The sequence below is a fragment of the Lissotriton helveticus genome, chromosome 2_1 (assembly GCF_964261635.1).
Source record: "Lissotriton helveticus chromosome 2_1, aLisHel1.1, whole genome shotgun sequence".
Classification (NCBI taxonomy): Eukaryota; Metazoa; Chordata; class Amphibia; order Caudata; family Salamandridae; genus Lissotriton; species Lissotriton helveticus.
Window position 1 is genome coordinate 1,852,345,435 of NC_136059.1, and position 14,423 is coordinate 1,852,359,857.

Here is a 14,423-nt window from a genome sequence, read left to right on the forward strand (position 1 = left end):
AACAACACAGGATAAAGGCAAAATAAAGGATATACCAACAGTTACAATCCCAATAAACAGTATAGTACAATACAGCACACTAGCAACAAAAGCGGGATAACACGAGCGGCGGCAGGGGGCGTGGCCAGAAGGGCGGAAGGCTTCAGAGGGCTGAGAGCTGCGGCAGGCGGGGGCACACGCGACAGCTGGTGGCCGTGCGGCGCGGGGGTGTCCTAAGAGTAGGTCACACTCACCTGTGCCGCACGGTCGCCATTTATGGCGAAGAGCAGGGAGGGAGGAGTAGCTGGGAGGCGGGAGCGGGGAGGGCACAGAAGGAAGGGGGCGCGTCCACACTCCCGGCGGCGGGAAGCGGGGACCGGGAGGGTGGGCGGTGGGGAGACTGCACAGGGGGGGCAACAACACCGGATAAAGGCAAAATAAAGGATATACCAACAGGTACAATCCCAATAAACAGTACAGTACAATACAGCACACTAGCAACAAAAGCGGGATAACACGAGCGGCGGCGGGGGGCGTGGCCAGAAGGACGGAAGGCTTCAGAGGGCTGAGAGCTGCGGCAGGCGGGGGCACACGCGACAGCTGGTGGCCGTGCGGCGCGGGGTTGTCCTAAGAGTGGGTCGCACTCACCTGTGCCGCACGGTCGCCATTTATGGCGAAGTACAGGGAGGGAGGAGCAGCTGGGAGGCGGGAGCGGGGAGGGCACAGAAGGAAGGGGGCGTGTCCACACTCCCGGCGGCGGGAAGCGGGGAGCGGGGAGGATGGGCGCTGGGGAGACTGCACAGGGGGTCAACACCACAGGATAAAGGCAAAATAAAGGATATACCAACAGTTACAATCCCAATAAACAGTACAGTACAATACAGCACACTAGCAACAAAAGTGGGATAACATGAGCGGCGGCGGGGGGCGTGGCCAGAAGGACAGAAGGCTTCAGAGGGCTGAGAGCTGCGGCAGGCGGGGGCACACGCCACAGCTGGTGGCCGTGCGGCGCGGGGGTGTCCTAAGAGTAGGTCACTAAGAGTGACTTTTATAGTTTCGCCCAGAGGAGCTATTGGAGTTAAGCACATCCACCAGCCAGCTCCTCCTAGCTTCCTCATCCCAAACCTGCATCAGCTGCTCCTCTTTCTCAGAGAGCAGTAAGGCCCTCCTACCCCCTTTTCCCAAGGAGACCCGCAAATGACTTTCCTTCTCAATTGGGGAAAAGAACCTGGGAGATAATTACCCTCACCCAGAAAAGTAAGTGAGGAGATTTTTGTAACCTTCTCCTCCTGCTGGGGAATACATCAATGCCGTGACAGCGCAGCTAGTCACTAATTAGAACTAATAAATTAGATAGCATTTTGGAATTAAAGGTCCCTTTAGCCCAACAATTTGCCCCAGAAATAATGATTTGAACCAACATGAGATCACTACATTAAACCATTTGAAAGTCTGGTATATCAGCAAAACAACTCAATATAAATGACCTGTTCAAATAAATTTCCTGGTCAAAGATGGTATTGAATTCTACAGTCAAAGGTACGATTGATGGATTACAAACCATAGTATCCCCACCACCCTTCGTCACATTAGGATTATAAACAGCATTATCTCCCACATTAGAAGTAAATATTTTTGCAAGGGGGTTCAATAAACAGGGAGGGACCACTATGGGGGGTCAAAGCTGCCTTGAACGATGCATTTACTCCTCGTGAGTTTGACTGCAGCTCAGAAGATGTCCCTGAAGTTAGTTGAGAGAGGGCGAATCCTGCTTTTTCCTCATGGGAGACACCCTCCACTTTTTCCATTGTTAAGGTTGGGGCAAAATTTGAGTCAAAACAAATGTTCCTTGATCGCTTTTACTAATTCTGCAAATGTTCCTCCTCCTTGCGATCTTTTGCCAATTCTTTCCCTTATTCTTCATGCTTTCCTCCTTTATGGGTGACAGTAATATTGTGGCCTTTTTACATTCAAATAAAGGGAAGAGAGTCTTTTCTTTTATCTTGCTAATGGGGAGAGAAATTGTAGGCAGAATTAGTCCTTCCTTTGGTTCAAGAAGATTCTGCAAGGAGTAGATATGAATGAATGAATGAATGAATGGGGTCTGCAACTTAGCCTAGGGGCATCAAGGCGCCAGAAAGATCGTACAACTTGTAAATTTTCTAGTGCAGAACTACGGGTACGCCTCTACAAAGAGCCAGGTTTTTAGTGCTTTACGAAAGAGCATAATAGAGGGTTGTCCGGCCAAATCAGGGGGAAGAGTGTTCCACATTCTGGGCACCAGGGAAGAGAAGGCTCTCCCTCCCCACCTCGTTTTGTAAAAGCGAGGGATTACCAGAAGATTTTTACTGGAAGAGCGAAGAGTTCTACAGGGAGAGTAAGCATGCAAGAGGGACCTAATGCCCTCTGAGCCTGAACCATACAGGGCCCCATGGATAAGACACAGGATCTTAAACAAGACCCTAGGCTGGATGGGAAGCCAGTGTAGATTCTTCCCGGCCAAAGAGGCTGAGGAGAGTCTAGGAAGATTGAGAACCATTCTCGCAACCGCATTTTGTACAATCTGTAAGCGCTGAATGATATTCTTATTAATGCCTGAGTAAAGTGCATTACAATAATCAAGTCTCGAGGAGACGAGAGCAACAGTGACTTGCTTCCGAGCTTCAGGAGAGAGGTAATGAGCGATCTTTCTCAAAATCCTGATGATACCACAGCAGGTGGAAACTGTCCTACTGACCTGATGATCGAAGGAGAGCGAGGTATCTATCAGCACACCCAGGTTCCTAGCATGTTGAGAGGGAAGGGGACAAGCCCCAAAGGAAGAAGGCCACCAGTCACTCGACCAGATATCCTGGTTGCCCCCAAAGATCAGAACTTCTGTCTTCTCTCCGTTTAACTTCAAGGAATTCTGGTTCATCCATTGGGAGACTGCATCCATACAATTCCTGAAGTTAAGAGCGGAGGAACTCACAGAATGGGAGAGGGAGACCATGATCTGGGTGTCATCGGAGTATGACAGTACCTCCAACAAAAAAGATCTTACTAACCTGGCGAGTGGGCCACATAAATGTTAAAAAGAGTGGGGCTCAGGGAAGATCCCTGGGGGACCCCACACTGTACGGGTTTGGGAGGGGAAAGGAATTCATCCAGATTCACCCTCTGTTCTCTTTGATTGAGAAAGGAGGTCAGGAGGTTCAGAGCAGCGCCTTCGACACCGATTTCCCTGAGACGAGTGACCAGGACAGAGGGAGACAAGGTGTCGAAGACTGCCGTAAGGTCGAGCAGGACCAAGAGGGTAGTCTGGCCCGTGTCGACCTTCGAGCGGATGTTATTAATGACCACCGTAAGGGCGGACTCAGTGCTGTGAGCTCCATGAAAACCGTGTTGAGATGGATCCAGCAGGCTGGAGTCATCCAAAAAGGAACTTAGGTGAAAGTTAAGGTGTGACTCCAGTATCTTTGCTGGTGCGGGTAGCAACTATATAGGGCGGAAGTTCTTCATCACCGCAGGATCCAACGAGGCCTTTTTAAGGAGAAGTTTAACCACCGCCAATTTCCAAGAAAGTGGGAAGGTTCCTTCCAAGATTGCTAGATTCATCACCTCTAAAAGAGCAGGAATCTGCACCTCCCTGCACTTCTTGAGTATCTTAAGAGGACAGGGATCCAGAGGGGAGCCCGATTTGGTTTTATCGAGAAGCAGGTAAATCCTTTCCAGGGTAAGAAAAGGGAAGTTTAGAAAACTGGGGCACGGCACCTCAGAGGAATCCTTCGGCCGACAGTCAAGAATGGAAGGGACAATAGGCAAATTAACATTAAGTGATTGTAATGATGTATAGATATCATCTATTTTAGTATGAAAGAAGATGGAAATCTTATCACAGAGCTCCTGAGAGCCCACTAAAGGGTCCGATGTCTGAGGAACGGAAAGGGAGTCTATAATCTTGAACAGATCTCTGGGAGAATTGAGAGAGGCTGTCAGATTACTAAAATTAGCCTTCTTTTCCTCAATTATGGCCAGTTTATATTCTTTAAGGAGGCACTTGTGAATATCTCTCTCCTTAGGATCGAAAAGAGCTCGGCAACACCTCTCCTGGTTTCTACAGCCCTGCCTTAGCAACCTAAGGGAGTCGGAGAACAGGGTGCTGAGGTACTCTTTCTGGCAGAGTAGTGCTGTCTAGCAGGTGCCAAGATGTCTACTGCTCCCGAGATGGAGTTGGAAACTTCAAGGGCAGCGGCATCAGTATCCCTCAGGATGAGAGCCTCAGTCTGTTGATAAATGGAACAAGTGTCTCGTTGTTGACCTCCCTATAGCTCCTTCTTAGTTCCCAGTTACTGCAATCGGTAGAGGGGGGGACAGAAAGAGAGAATTTAAGCTCCAACTGAACGGCCAGATGATCTGACCACGCCAAAGGGATAGGGGAACGCATCTTTAGTCTGGGATCATTAGAGAAAACTCCGTCCAGCGTGTGGTCGGCAGCATGAGTGGGTCTATCAACAAGCTGGCTCAGGCCACACGAGGCTAACGTTTCCACCAAAAAAGAAGTTTCACTAGAGTTCGAGTTTTCAAGGTGAAAATTAAAGTCACCCAGCAGGGTGATGTTGGGTCTGTCAATAAAAGATTCTAACATCTTTAGTAGTTCATGGCTAAAGGCCGACCTAAGTCCAGGAGGCCTGTAGAACAAAAGACCGGAGAAAGAAACTGTGGGCGTAGAATTATGAGAGAAATACATAGCCTGAAAAGAATCTGTGGGGGTGGACAGGTGTTTGGTACGGCAGACGGAGGAACTGTTATGTAATATACCCAGTCCTCCTCCCCTTCGCCCAATTCTGTCCATCCGAGATTGAGTATAGCCCTCAGGAATAGCATCAACCAGCTCAGGACCTGAGGATTCCGACGCCCAGGTTTCCGTAATAAATACCTAGGCCGGTTTCCTGGAGGATACGAAGCCTTTAAAGGCGATGTTATTTTTAATTAATGATCTGGTATTAATAAGAAAGCCCTCTTCAATAACCAGAGGAGGGGAGTCGGGAATCTCAGTAGTAGACTTGATCTTTAGAGTGCTCAGTATTTTAAGGCGATTGTATTTGTCATTGCAGCTGCAGGTAGGAGCACGTAAAAGCGCCTCAGGGGAAAGTGAGTAGTGGCAAGGCTTTCTGGGGGGCTTCAAGGCCAAAAGAGCTTCGAAGGAGTAAAGCGCACTTACTTGGGAACAGAGAGAAGTAGGGACAGCATCCCTGGCCCCTGGCGCGCACTCAGCAGCAGTGTTAAGATTGAGGCAGTGTTATCATGCACTCGAAATACAAGGGACAAACAGGCATAGTTTCAACCATAGAGCCTAAATAAGGTTGGGCCTGAGTGTCGAGCCCCGCGTGACCCTGGTCGGTCTAAGTGGGGCTCTGACTCTCCCTATTTTTGATCTTACACAATGTAGGATCAAAAGTAAGGAGAGTCAAAGCCCTGCGGAGACCAACCATATACTCCTTGCCAAATCTTCTTGAACCAGCCTGTGAGTGCGAGTCCTCACAACCATGTTTAGGCTCTACATGCACCCTATGGGATGTTTTTGAGAAGGGACTAAGTGGGAGAATCTCAAGCCGGGACTCACTCAAAGGCTCACGAGAACTGGGAAAAGGAGAAGTGGCCTTTTCCACATAGGTTTTCTTGTCCAGAGTCAAAAAGTTGGTTGACAAGAGTGAGTTTGAAACATTTTCAGAGTTATTCACTGATTTCTCCATCAGAGTCATAATCAACATCAGGACTCTTTCAAATAACTGTGGGGCATATTATCAAGAACGATGTTAAAATTATTGCTGCTTTAGCGGCAGAAAACTGCCGCTAAAGCGGCGATATTGGGCTTGATATTATGCCCTTGTGAATTCTTATAGAAGCCCATGTTCTCGTGTGAACATGGGCTTCAATGGGAATTCACAAGAGCATATTATGAAGCCCATTATCGCCGCTTTAGTGGCAGTTTCTTGACGCTAAAGCGGCAATAATTTTAACGTCGTTCTGGATAATATGCCCCCGTATGTGGTACCCAGGAAAGTCAAAAGACGAATGTGGGCTCAGACATAGTTCTGGAGAGCCAGATATTCTTAAGTTGGTTATAAAGCTCTCAATAGGTGTGCTACTGAAATGTTGCATCCTCGAAGGGGATCCCAGGGACGGACCCACCATTTTTTTCCACTGGTTGACAAGATGAGGAAGGACCAAGGGTTGGTTTTGACTTTGAAACAAATCAATATGGGGGGAGTAAAATCTTGATTGATATAAATCTTTTTTCCTGTTGATGAGATTGGCTAGACCATATGCCCTTCCAAATTATTCGCTGCTATAGATGTATAGAGTATAGGGGAGGATTCGACTTCTGCCAGTGATTCTACATTTATTTCTGTATTTATCTTCATTGACGCCAACATATTAGATCCAGCCTCTCTTTTGGAACAGAAGTTAGAGATTGCATTAAAGCCTTTCAAAGCAGTCATTTGTAGAGACTTGTTTTTCAGATGATTGGCTTTAGTTTTTCTACAAGCTCTTGAAAAGACCAGACTCCCAGAGAGAATCAACCAGGAGCATGCCGCTGCCTTACTTCCCCTACTGGCGGCTGGTGGCTAATGTTGGCAATGGCTCAGCCTGGTTTCCAACAGGGGTTTTAGTGGGTAGACCTCGGTGCTGTTAGGCCCGACCTAGCACGAAGCAGCACAGATGCTACACACACTGTGAGTACAACTTGGTGTGTGATCACATAAAATCACTGCCCATTTATTTACCACCTCCGACCGAGCCAGGTCACGAGGGGTGCAAAAGGATACAAATTCGGGGAAAGGACGGGTGGCTCTCTACATCCCTCACATCTTTTAATCAAAGCATATATATAAACAAAACTCTTTTTACACACATTTACACACAAAGTTTCTTAGCTTATGGCTGGGTGCCTGGTTCAGGCGCAGTTGATATCGCTGACTTCTCAGTGCCACACTCCGCTCCTGTACACTGGCAGGGTCTTCCTCCGATGCACTTCAGGGATACGTCTTCTGACTCTTGTGGCTGACTGCTGGGTCCCTCACCTCCAGATGGCTCTTCTGTTTCCTGTTGGGGCGTGAGCGGTGCACTTGCTTTATCTGCCGAGCTGGGTGGGTATTCTTCGTCTTCCGGGTTCCTTTCTGCCCATCTCTGGGTACTTGCGAGCATGATGTTTGGGGAACCTCCTTGAAACAGGCCACGTTCCTCACAACAGTGTGCCGGCCTCGCCTGACTGTTATCATGGTTCCATCGACCTGCACCATTGTCCATACTTCAGTAGTAGACTTGATCTTTAGAGTGCTCAGTATTTTAAGGCGATTGTATTTGTCATTGCAGCTGCAGGTAGGAGCACGTAAAAGCGCCTCAGGGGAAAGTGAGTAGTGGCAAGGCTTTCTGGGGGGCTTCAAGGCCAAAAGAGCTTCGAAGGAGTAAAGCGCACTTACTTGGAAACAGAGAGAAGTAGGGACAGCATCCCTGGCCCCTGGCGCGCACTCAGCGCGGACGGGCGCAGTCGGGCTGGACTTAGGCGCGACTTCGGCATGCGCCCGTGGCGTGCGTCCGCTGGGCGCGGAGGACCATAGAGTCTAAATAAGGTTGGACCTGAGTGTCAAGCCCCGCATGACCCTCTAAGGCCAATGAGGGCAGGGACACCAAATGTTTGCCGGCGCCCTCCACAGCAAACGGGAAAACCCGTGGTGGACCGGGGCACTGGCAGGAGGAACGTGAGGCAGGTAAGAAACACGAGGGGATGTGCAAAAAAGGCAAACTAGCAATACAGTTTTTAAAATACACAACTAAAACAAGGCGACATAGTAATCATGAAGCCAAATGTAATTTTTAAAAGCAGCAATGTTAAATTCAGCAGCAGTGTTAAGATTGAGGCAGCGTTATCATGCACTCGAATTACAAGGGACAAACAGGCATAGTTTCAACCATAGAGCCTAAATAAGGTTGGGCCTGAGTGTCGAGCCCCGCGTGACCCTCTGAGGCCAATGAGGGCAGGGACACCAAATGTTTGCCGGCGCCCTCCACAACAAACGGGAAAACCCATGGTGGACAGGGGCACTGGCAGGAGGAACGTGAGGCAGGTAAGAAACATGAGGGGATGTGCAAAAAGGCAAAGTAGCAACACAGTTTTTAAAATATACAACTAAAACAAGGCGACATAGTAGTCATGAAGCCAAATGCAATTTTTAAAAGCAGCAATGTTAAATTCAGCAGCAGTGTTAAGATTGAGGCAGTGTTATCATGCACTCGAATTACAAGGGACAAACAGGCATAGTTTCAACCATAGCGCCTAAATAAGGTTGGGCCTGAGTGTCGAGCCCCGCGTGACCCTGGTCGGTCTAAGTGCGGCTTTGACTCTCCCTATTTTTGATCTTACACCATGTAGGATCAAAAGTAAGGAGAGTCAGAGCCCTGCGAAGACCAACCATATACTCCTTGCCAAATCTTCTTGAACCAGCCTGTGAGTGCGAGTCCTCACAACCATGTTTAGGCTCTACATGCACCCAATGGGATTTTTTTGAGAAAGGACTAAGTGGGAGAATCTCAAGCCGGGACACACTCAAAGGCTCACGAGAACTGGGAAAAGGAGAAGTGGCCTTTTCCACATAGGTTTTCTTGTCCAGAGTCAAAAAGTTGGTTGACAAGAGTGAGTTTGAAACATTTTCAGAGTTATTCACTGATTTCTCCATCAGAGTCATAATCAACATCAGGACTCTTTCAAATAACTGTGGGGCATATTATCAAGAACGATGTTAAAATTATTGCTGCTTTAGCGGCAGAAAACTGCCGCTAAAGCGGCGATAATGGACTTGATAATATGCCCTTGTAAATTCTTATAGAAGCCCATGTTCTCATGTGAACATGGGCTTCAATGGGAATTCACAAGAGCATATTATGAAGCCCATTATCGCCGCTTTAGTGGCAGTTTCTTGACACTAAAGCGGCGATAATTTTAACGTTGTTCTGGATAATATGCCCCCCGTATGTGGTACCCAGGAAAGTCAAAAGACGAATGTGGGCTCAGACATAGTTCTGGAGAGCCAGATATTCTTAAATTGGTTATAAAGCTCCTGATAGGTGTGCTACTGAAATGTTGCATCCTCGAAGAGGATCCCAGGGACGTACCCACCATTTTTTTCCACTGGTTGACAAGATGAGGAAGGACCAAGGGTTGGTTTTGACTTTGAAACTAATCAATATGGGGGGAGTAAAATCTTCATTGATATAAATCTTTTTTCCTGTTGATGAGATTGGCTAGACCATATGCCCTTTCAAATTATTGGCTGCTATAGATGCATAGAGTATAGGGGAGGATTCGACTTCTGCCAGTGATTCTACATTTATTTCTGTATATATCTTCATTGAAGCCAACTTTTTAGATCCAGCCTCTCTTTTGGAACAGAAGTTAGAGATTGCATTAAAGCCTTTCAAAGCAGTCATTTGTAGAGACTTGTTTTTCAGATGATTGGCTTTAGTTTTTCTACAAGCTCTTGAAAAGACCAGACTCCCAGAGAGAATCAACCAGGAGCATGCCGCTGCCTTACTTCCCCTACTGGCGGCTGGTGGCTAATGTTGGCAATGGCTCAGCCCGGTTTCCAACAGGGGTTTTAGTGGGTAGACCTCGGTGCTGTTAGGCCCGACCTAGCACGAAGCAGCACAGATGCGACACACACTGTGAGTACAACTTGATGAGTGGTCACATAAAATCACTGCCCGTTTATTTATCACCTTCGACCGAGCCAGGTCACGAGGGGTGCAAAAGGATACAAATTCGGGGAAAGGACGGGTGGCTCTCTACATCCCTCACATCTTTTAATCAAAGCATATATATAAACAAAACTCTTTTTACACACATTTACACAAAAAGTTTCTTAGCTTATGGCTGGGTGCCTGGTTCAGGCGCAGTTCATATCGCTGACTTCTCAGTGCCACACTCCGCTCATGTACACTGGCAGGGTCTTCCTCCGATGCACTTCAGGGACACGTCTTCTGACTCTTGTGGCTGACTGCTGGGTCCCTCACCTCCACATGGCTCTTCTGTTTCCTGTTGGGGCGTGAGCTGTGCACTTGCTTTATCTGCCGAGCTGTGTGGGTATTCTTCGTCTTCCGGGTTCCTTTCTGCCCATCTCTGGGTACTTGCGAGCATGATGTTTGGGGGAATGTCCTTGAAACAGGTCACGTTCCTCACGACAGTGTGCCAGCCTCGCCTGACGGTCATCATGGTTCAATCGACCTGCACCATTGTCCATACTTCTGGTTTATAGGGTGTGCGGAACTTCCACCCCGGTGGCGGCCCTTGATTACTACTTGTGATCCTACTTGGAGATGTGAAATCCTCCCATTATGATCTTGGGAGGTCTTCTCGTTGGTTGTTCACCGCTTCTGCTGCACATTTTTAACATCCAGGCTTAGGGGCACTGACTCGGAGTCCTCTGGAATGATGTCCCTGGGCAGCTGTCGGAACAGAAATGTTGCGGGATGCACCCCGTGGTGGAGTGCGGGATCTGCTGGTAGGCCAGGAGGAATTTGTGAAGACATACTTGAGCATCTTAGTGATGGTCTACTCCCATTCTAAGGGCTCCATTCAGTGTTCTCATGAATCTCTCCACCTCCCCCTTCGCCTGCGGCCATTAGGGTGATTCTCTGGTGGTCGACTGCCGTTTGTGCCAGAAAGTCTTGAAATTTCTGTTCACGGAGGGGGGGCCATTGTCTGACTTCACTTCTCTCTGCAGACCAAACATCGCAAAGGTCTTCTACGGTTCGGTTAGCACATGGACGAATGCGGTGGAGGGTACGAGCTCAACCATGGGAAACTTGGAGAATTAATCTATGATGACCAGAGTGCTTCGCCCATCGAGAAACCTCCTGTAGTCGATGCTGACCCTTGATAGTGCATCGGTGGCAGCACCTAAGATCTTCATCCACTAGCTCATCCATGCAGGGAAACCACAATTTTGCTCGGAGCCTCGCCTTGGTCTTGGCCGCCCCTTGGTGGCCTTGAAGAGAGAACGTGACAATCTGACCCTGGAGGCTCTTGGGGTTGACGTTTCTCTGCCTGTGCAGCACCAAACCGGATCCACTCATGCTCAGTTCGTGTCGTGCCCTTCAGAGCTGGTGACGTGTGTTCTGTTCATCCACCAACATCAGCTTGGATCCTTCAAGGAACATGTGCCATTGTCCCTTTTCCACGATTTCTTTCACCTTCCAGAGGGTGTCATCCGTGTCCGCGGCTTGGCTTTGCGTAGCTTGAAATGCTCTTAGTTTGGATTGATCTGAGGGTCAACGTGTCTGTTGAGGGCATCTACTGCCACGTTGTTATCATCATCTTCACTGGTGTTCGGTAACATCTCAAAAAGCTTGTACAGTTTATCGCCCCCAAAGTGCATTAGTAGCAACCGTTTTACAGCCCCAGCCGTTTCTTGCATGCCGCAAAAGTAGTGGTTGAGATGGCCTAACCATAGTTTCCATCGAGGTGCAGCTGTTGTGGGGTCAGCTAGCTGGCTGAAGGTGGCAGTGGGCCAACAGAGGCATGCGAGTATGGCACGGGGGCACCTGGGCAATCACTGGTGGCCGAGGAGGTAGTGAGTCCCTCATTGGCAGTGTGATTCCGGCTGAACCTCAGGTGGTGGATAGTGGGGTTTTCACTGTTTGCTGAAGGCGGAGCCTTGCTGCTGTGAGTATTTTCTTGCCTCAGTGCTTGGGCACTGTGGATGTGGGGAGGGTAGTGTCTTTATCTTGTGGGCTTTCTTTCTGAAGACCCTCCTCTCTTAAACTACCATTTATACCTCCCTGGGGCAAAGTCCAAATTCTGTGGCACCACAAAAGAAGGAGGAAGAGTCACTGAGTTAACAGTCTAACCTCGTTTTGTTTTCTTTCTTTTCTTATTATTTCCCCTTGGCGCTTAGGGTGTCACTGTGACACCAGGTAGCAGCAACAGGTGGAGTCGCTGGGCAGAGGCGAGGGATCCTCCCACCCTCGTTGCCAATGAAGTGGGTAGACCTCTGTGTGGTAGGCCTGACCTAGCATGGAGCAGCACAGATGCGACACACACTGTGACTACTAAACCGCAAGAGATCACGTGTGATCACCGCCGGTCTATTTATCCCCTCGGACTGAGCCCGGTCATGAGGAGTGCAAAAGGATACAAATTTGGGTAGAGGCCAGGTGGCTCTCTACAGGGAGGAGGTTCGCCAGAAGCAAACCTTTGCCTTCCTTTATCTGCTGGTGGCACACAAACCACACTGGCATCACGCTGCTCTCCCATACCCAAGCCACAATGCCACTAAGCAAGAGGTGGGGGCAAGGCAGGGATGGCGGGGAATATAGAGAAGCACGGATTGGAACAGCCGCTCGTTGGCCGCTCGAAAATCGCGTCGCGATACTCCTATACTTTTCATAATATATCATATCTAGTAAAAATATTTACACTGTATACGGTAACTAGATAATGGACAGCATACAAAGAACACTACACTAATGTAACACAACAGTGAGAAAAGAAACCGCTAATCTCACAAATAGATCCGTAATCTTGTGTGGCAAACAGCTAACCAATAAAAGGCTATGGCAGGTAAGTTATTCAGTAATTAATGTAGAGATCCTGGATAAGTGCACCTTCTGAAGTTTACGGATCTTCAATGTACACACAGCTCAAATATTTATTCAGCACACAAAACACTTGGAAAAGAAGGTCAAGGAACCGGAACTGAGCATTTCTGGTGCTATAAATGCTTCACAAAGAGCTAGTGTTCAGAAACTACAAAACTTTACTTATTTTGTATCTCTTAGTTATTAAATAAGGTTTGTGACCTGAAGCATGCATGGACATTTTAAAAACTCAAAGCAAATCAAAGAGAATGACAGGTACAGAGAAAGGGACAGCTAAAACTTTACCAGCAACTGCTCCATCACCAGTCACCCCCAAAGCCTGAGTGCCTGCTCTGCTGAGAACTTAATTGGTGGTAACCAGCTGCCTCTATTAACCTCAGTACGTTCCCTGCTAGCTGCAGAGTGAGCCTAAATCCCATTGGCTTCCATTAGACCTTGGCCCCTATATTTAAAAATGTATAATTCCTGATCCCTCTATCTAACTTGATGTTTTAGAATCTTTTTCATCATTAAAATGTATTTCTTTGTATTAAATGTGTTTGAGAAATGAGGTACTGGGTTCTTCAGAACCGGTACCGAACCGGTAACCCAGTGGTGTCAGGGTACACACCCAAAGACCTCGAGTACTTTCCTGATTTAGAGCATAGAAACTCAGAGTCTTCTAGGTGAAGTCAAAGATCGATTTTATTGGCTGCAACCAAGTAACAGGTCCTAGAAGTACAACAACACGGGATGTATATTCTCAGGAGACTGCTCAAACTTACAAAACCAGGCTTCTCTTTTTATACAAAATATTGTGCTTCACGCAAACATTCTTGGATTTACAGTATACCATTCGCATATTTTCACTACAAAGGAAAAGCAGAGTCATGATGACAAGCCCACATTTCAGTTTGTCCAGCCCACAACAAATTACCCGGCAAGGCCCAACATTTCATCAGATATCGGTGGACCCCCAATAAAAACGGGAACCTCCCCATCATAAAGCAAGTGAGAGAGAAAAGAGCAGGGACAGGTGTGAGCAAGATTCGGTAGGGTGTGTGTGCGATGAAAAGGGTTTATGACATGTTGTGCCTTGATGCTATCTCGTTCGGCCACTGGGAGAGGAACTGACCAAACAGGTTCGGCCTGAGGCAAAGGTTTCAGCTTGCCCAGGTCAGAGAAAAGTCAATCAAGGTGTACGTGTCCTTTGATACCGAATTTAGCTGTATTATAAGCCTATGTCAGGGCAACCCACAAAATGGCTGCCATACACAAAATGGAAACCAAGGGTTCAAGACGAAAATGACGATTTCGAGGTGAAATCGTCACTCGAATATGACGAAAATGCTTGTACATAGTGTAATAGCCATTTTCGGTCTTTTGATATAAAAATCGTCATGCTACGACGAAGTTTTATTCACGAGTTCAGAATTTTCAGAACTACAGAAATCTATCTGAAACATTTCTTGTCTCTAAGATTGTTTTTTTAAGGTTGCATAAAACAGATGTCTTTTCTCCTTGAGAAGCCTGTCCCTTTGTGTCAAGGTACCCACGGTAAACTCAGGATTCCTCACAGAAATGTACTTTTACTTGTAAGTGTTAGTTTATAGTTTGTTTCACATGTTAGAGCTCAGACACAGCTCACATCAAAACTTGGGCCACTCCTCTGCTGTTATTAATCCAGTTTACTGCAAACAAACTTCCTATTTTAGATTCAGACCAGCTATGAAGCCTCAAAATCAGAAATAATCTGGCTAAGTAATCTAGTACATATATTTCTTATAGAGTTGTGGAAGAGATCAATAGAGCAGTAGCACATATAG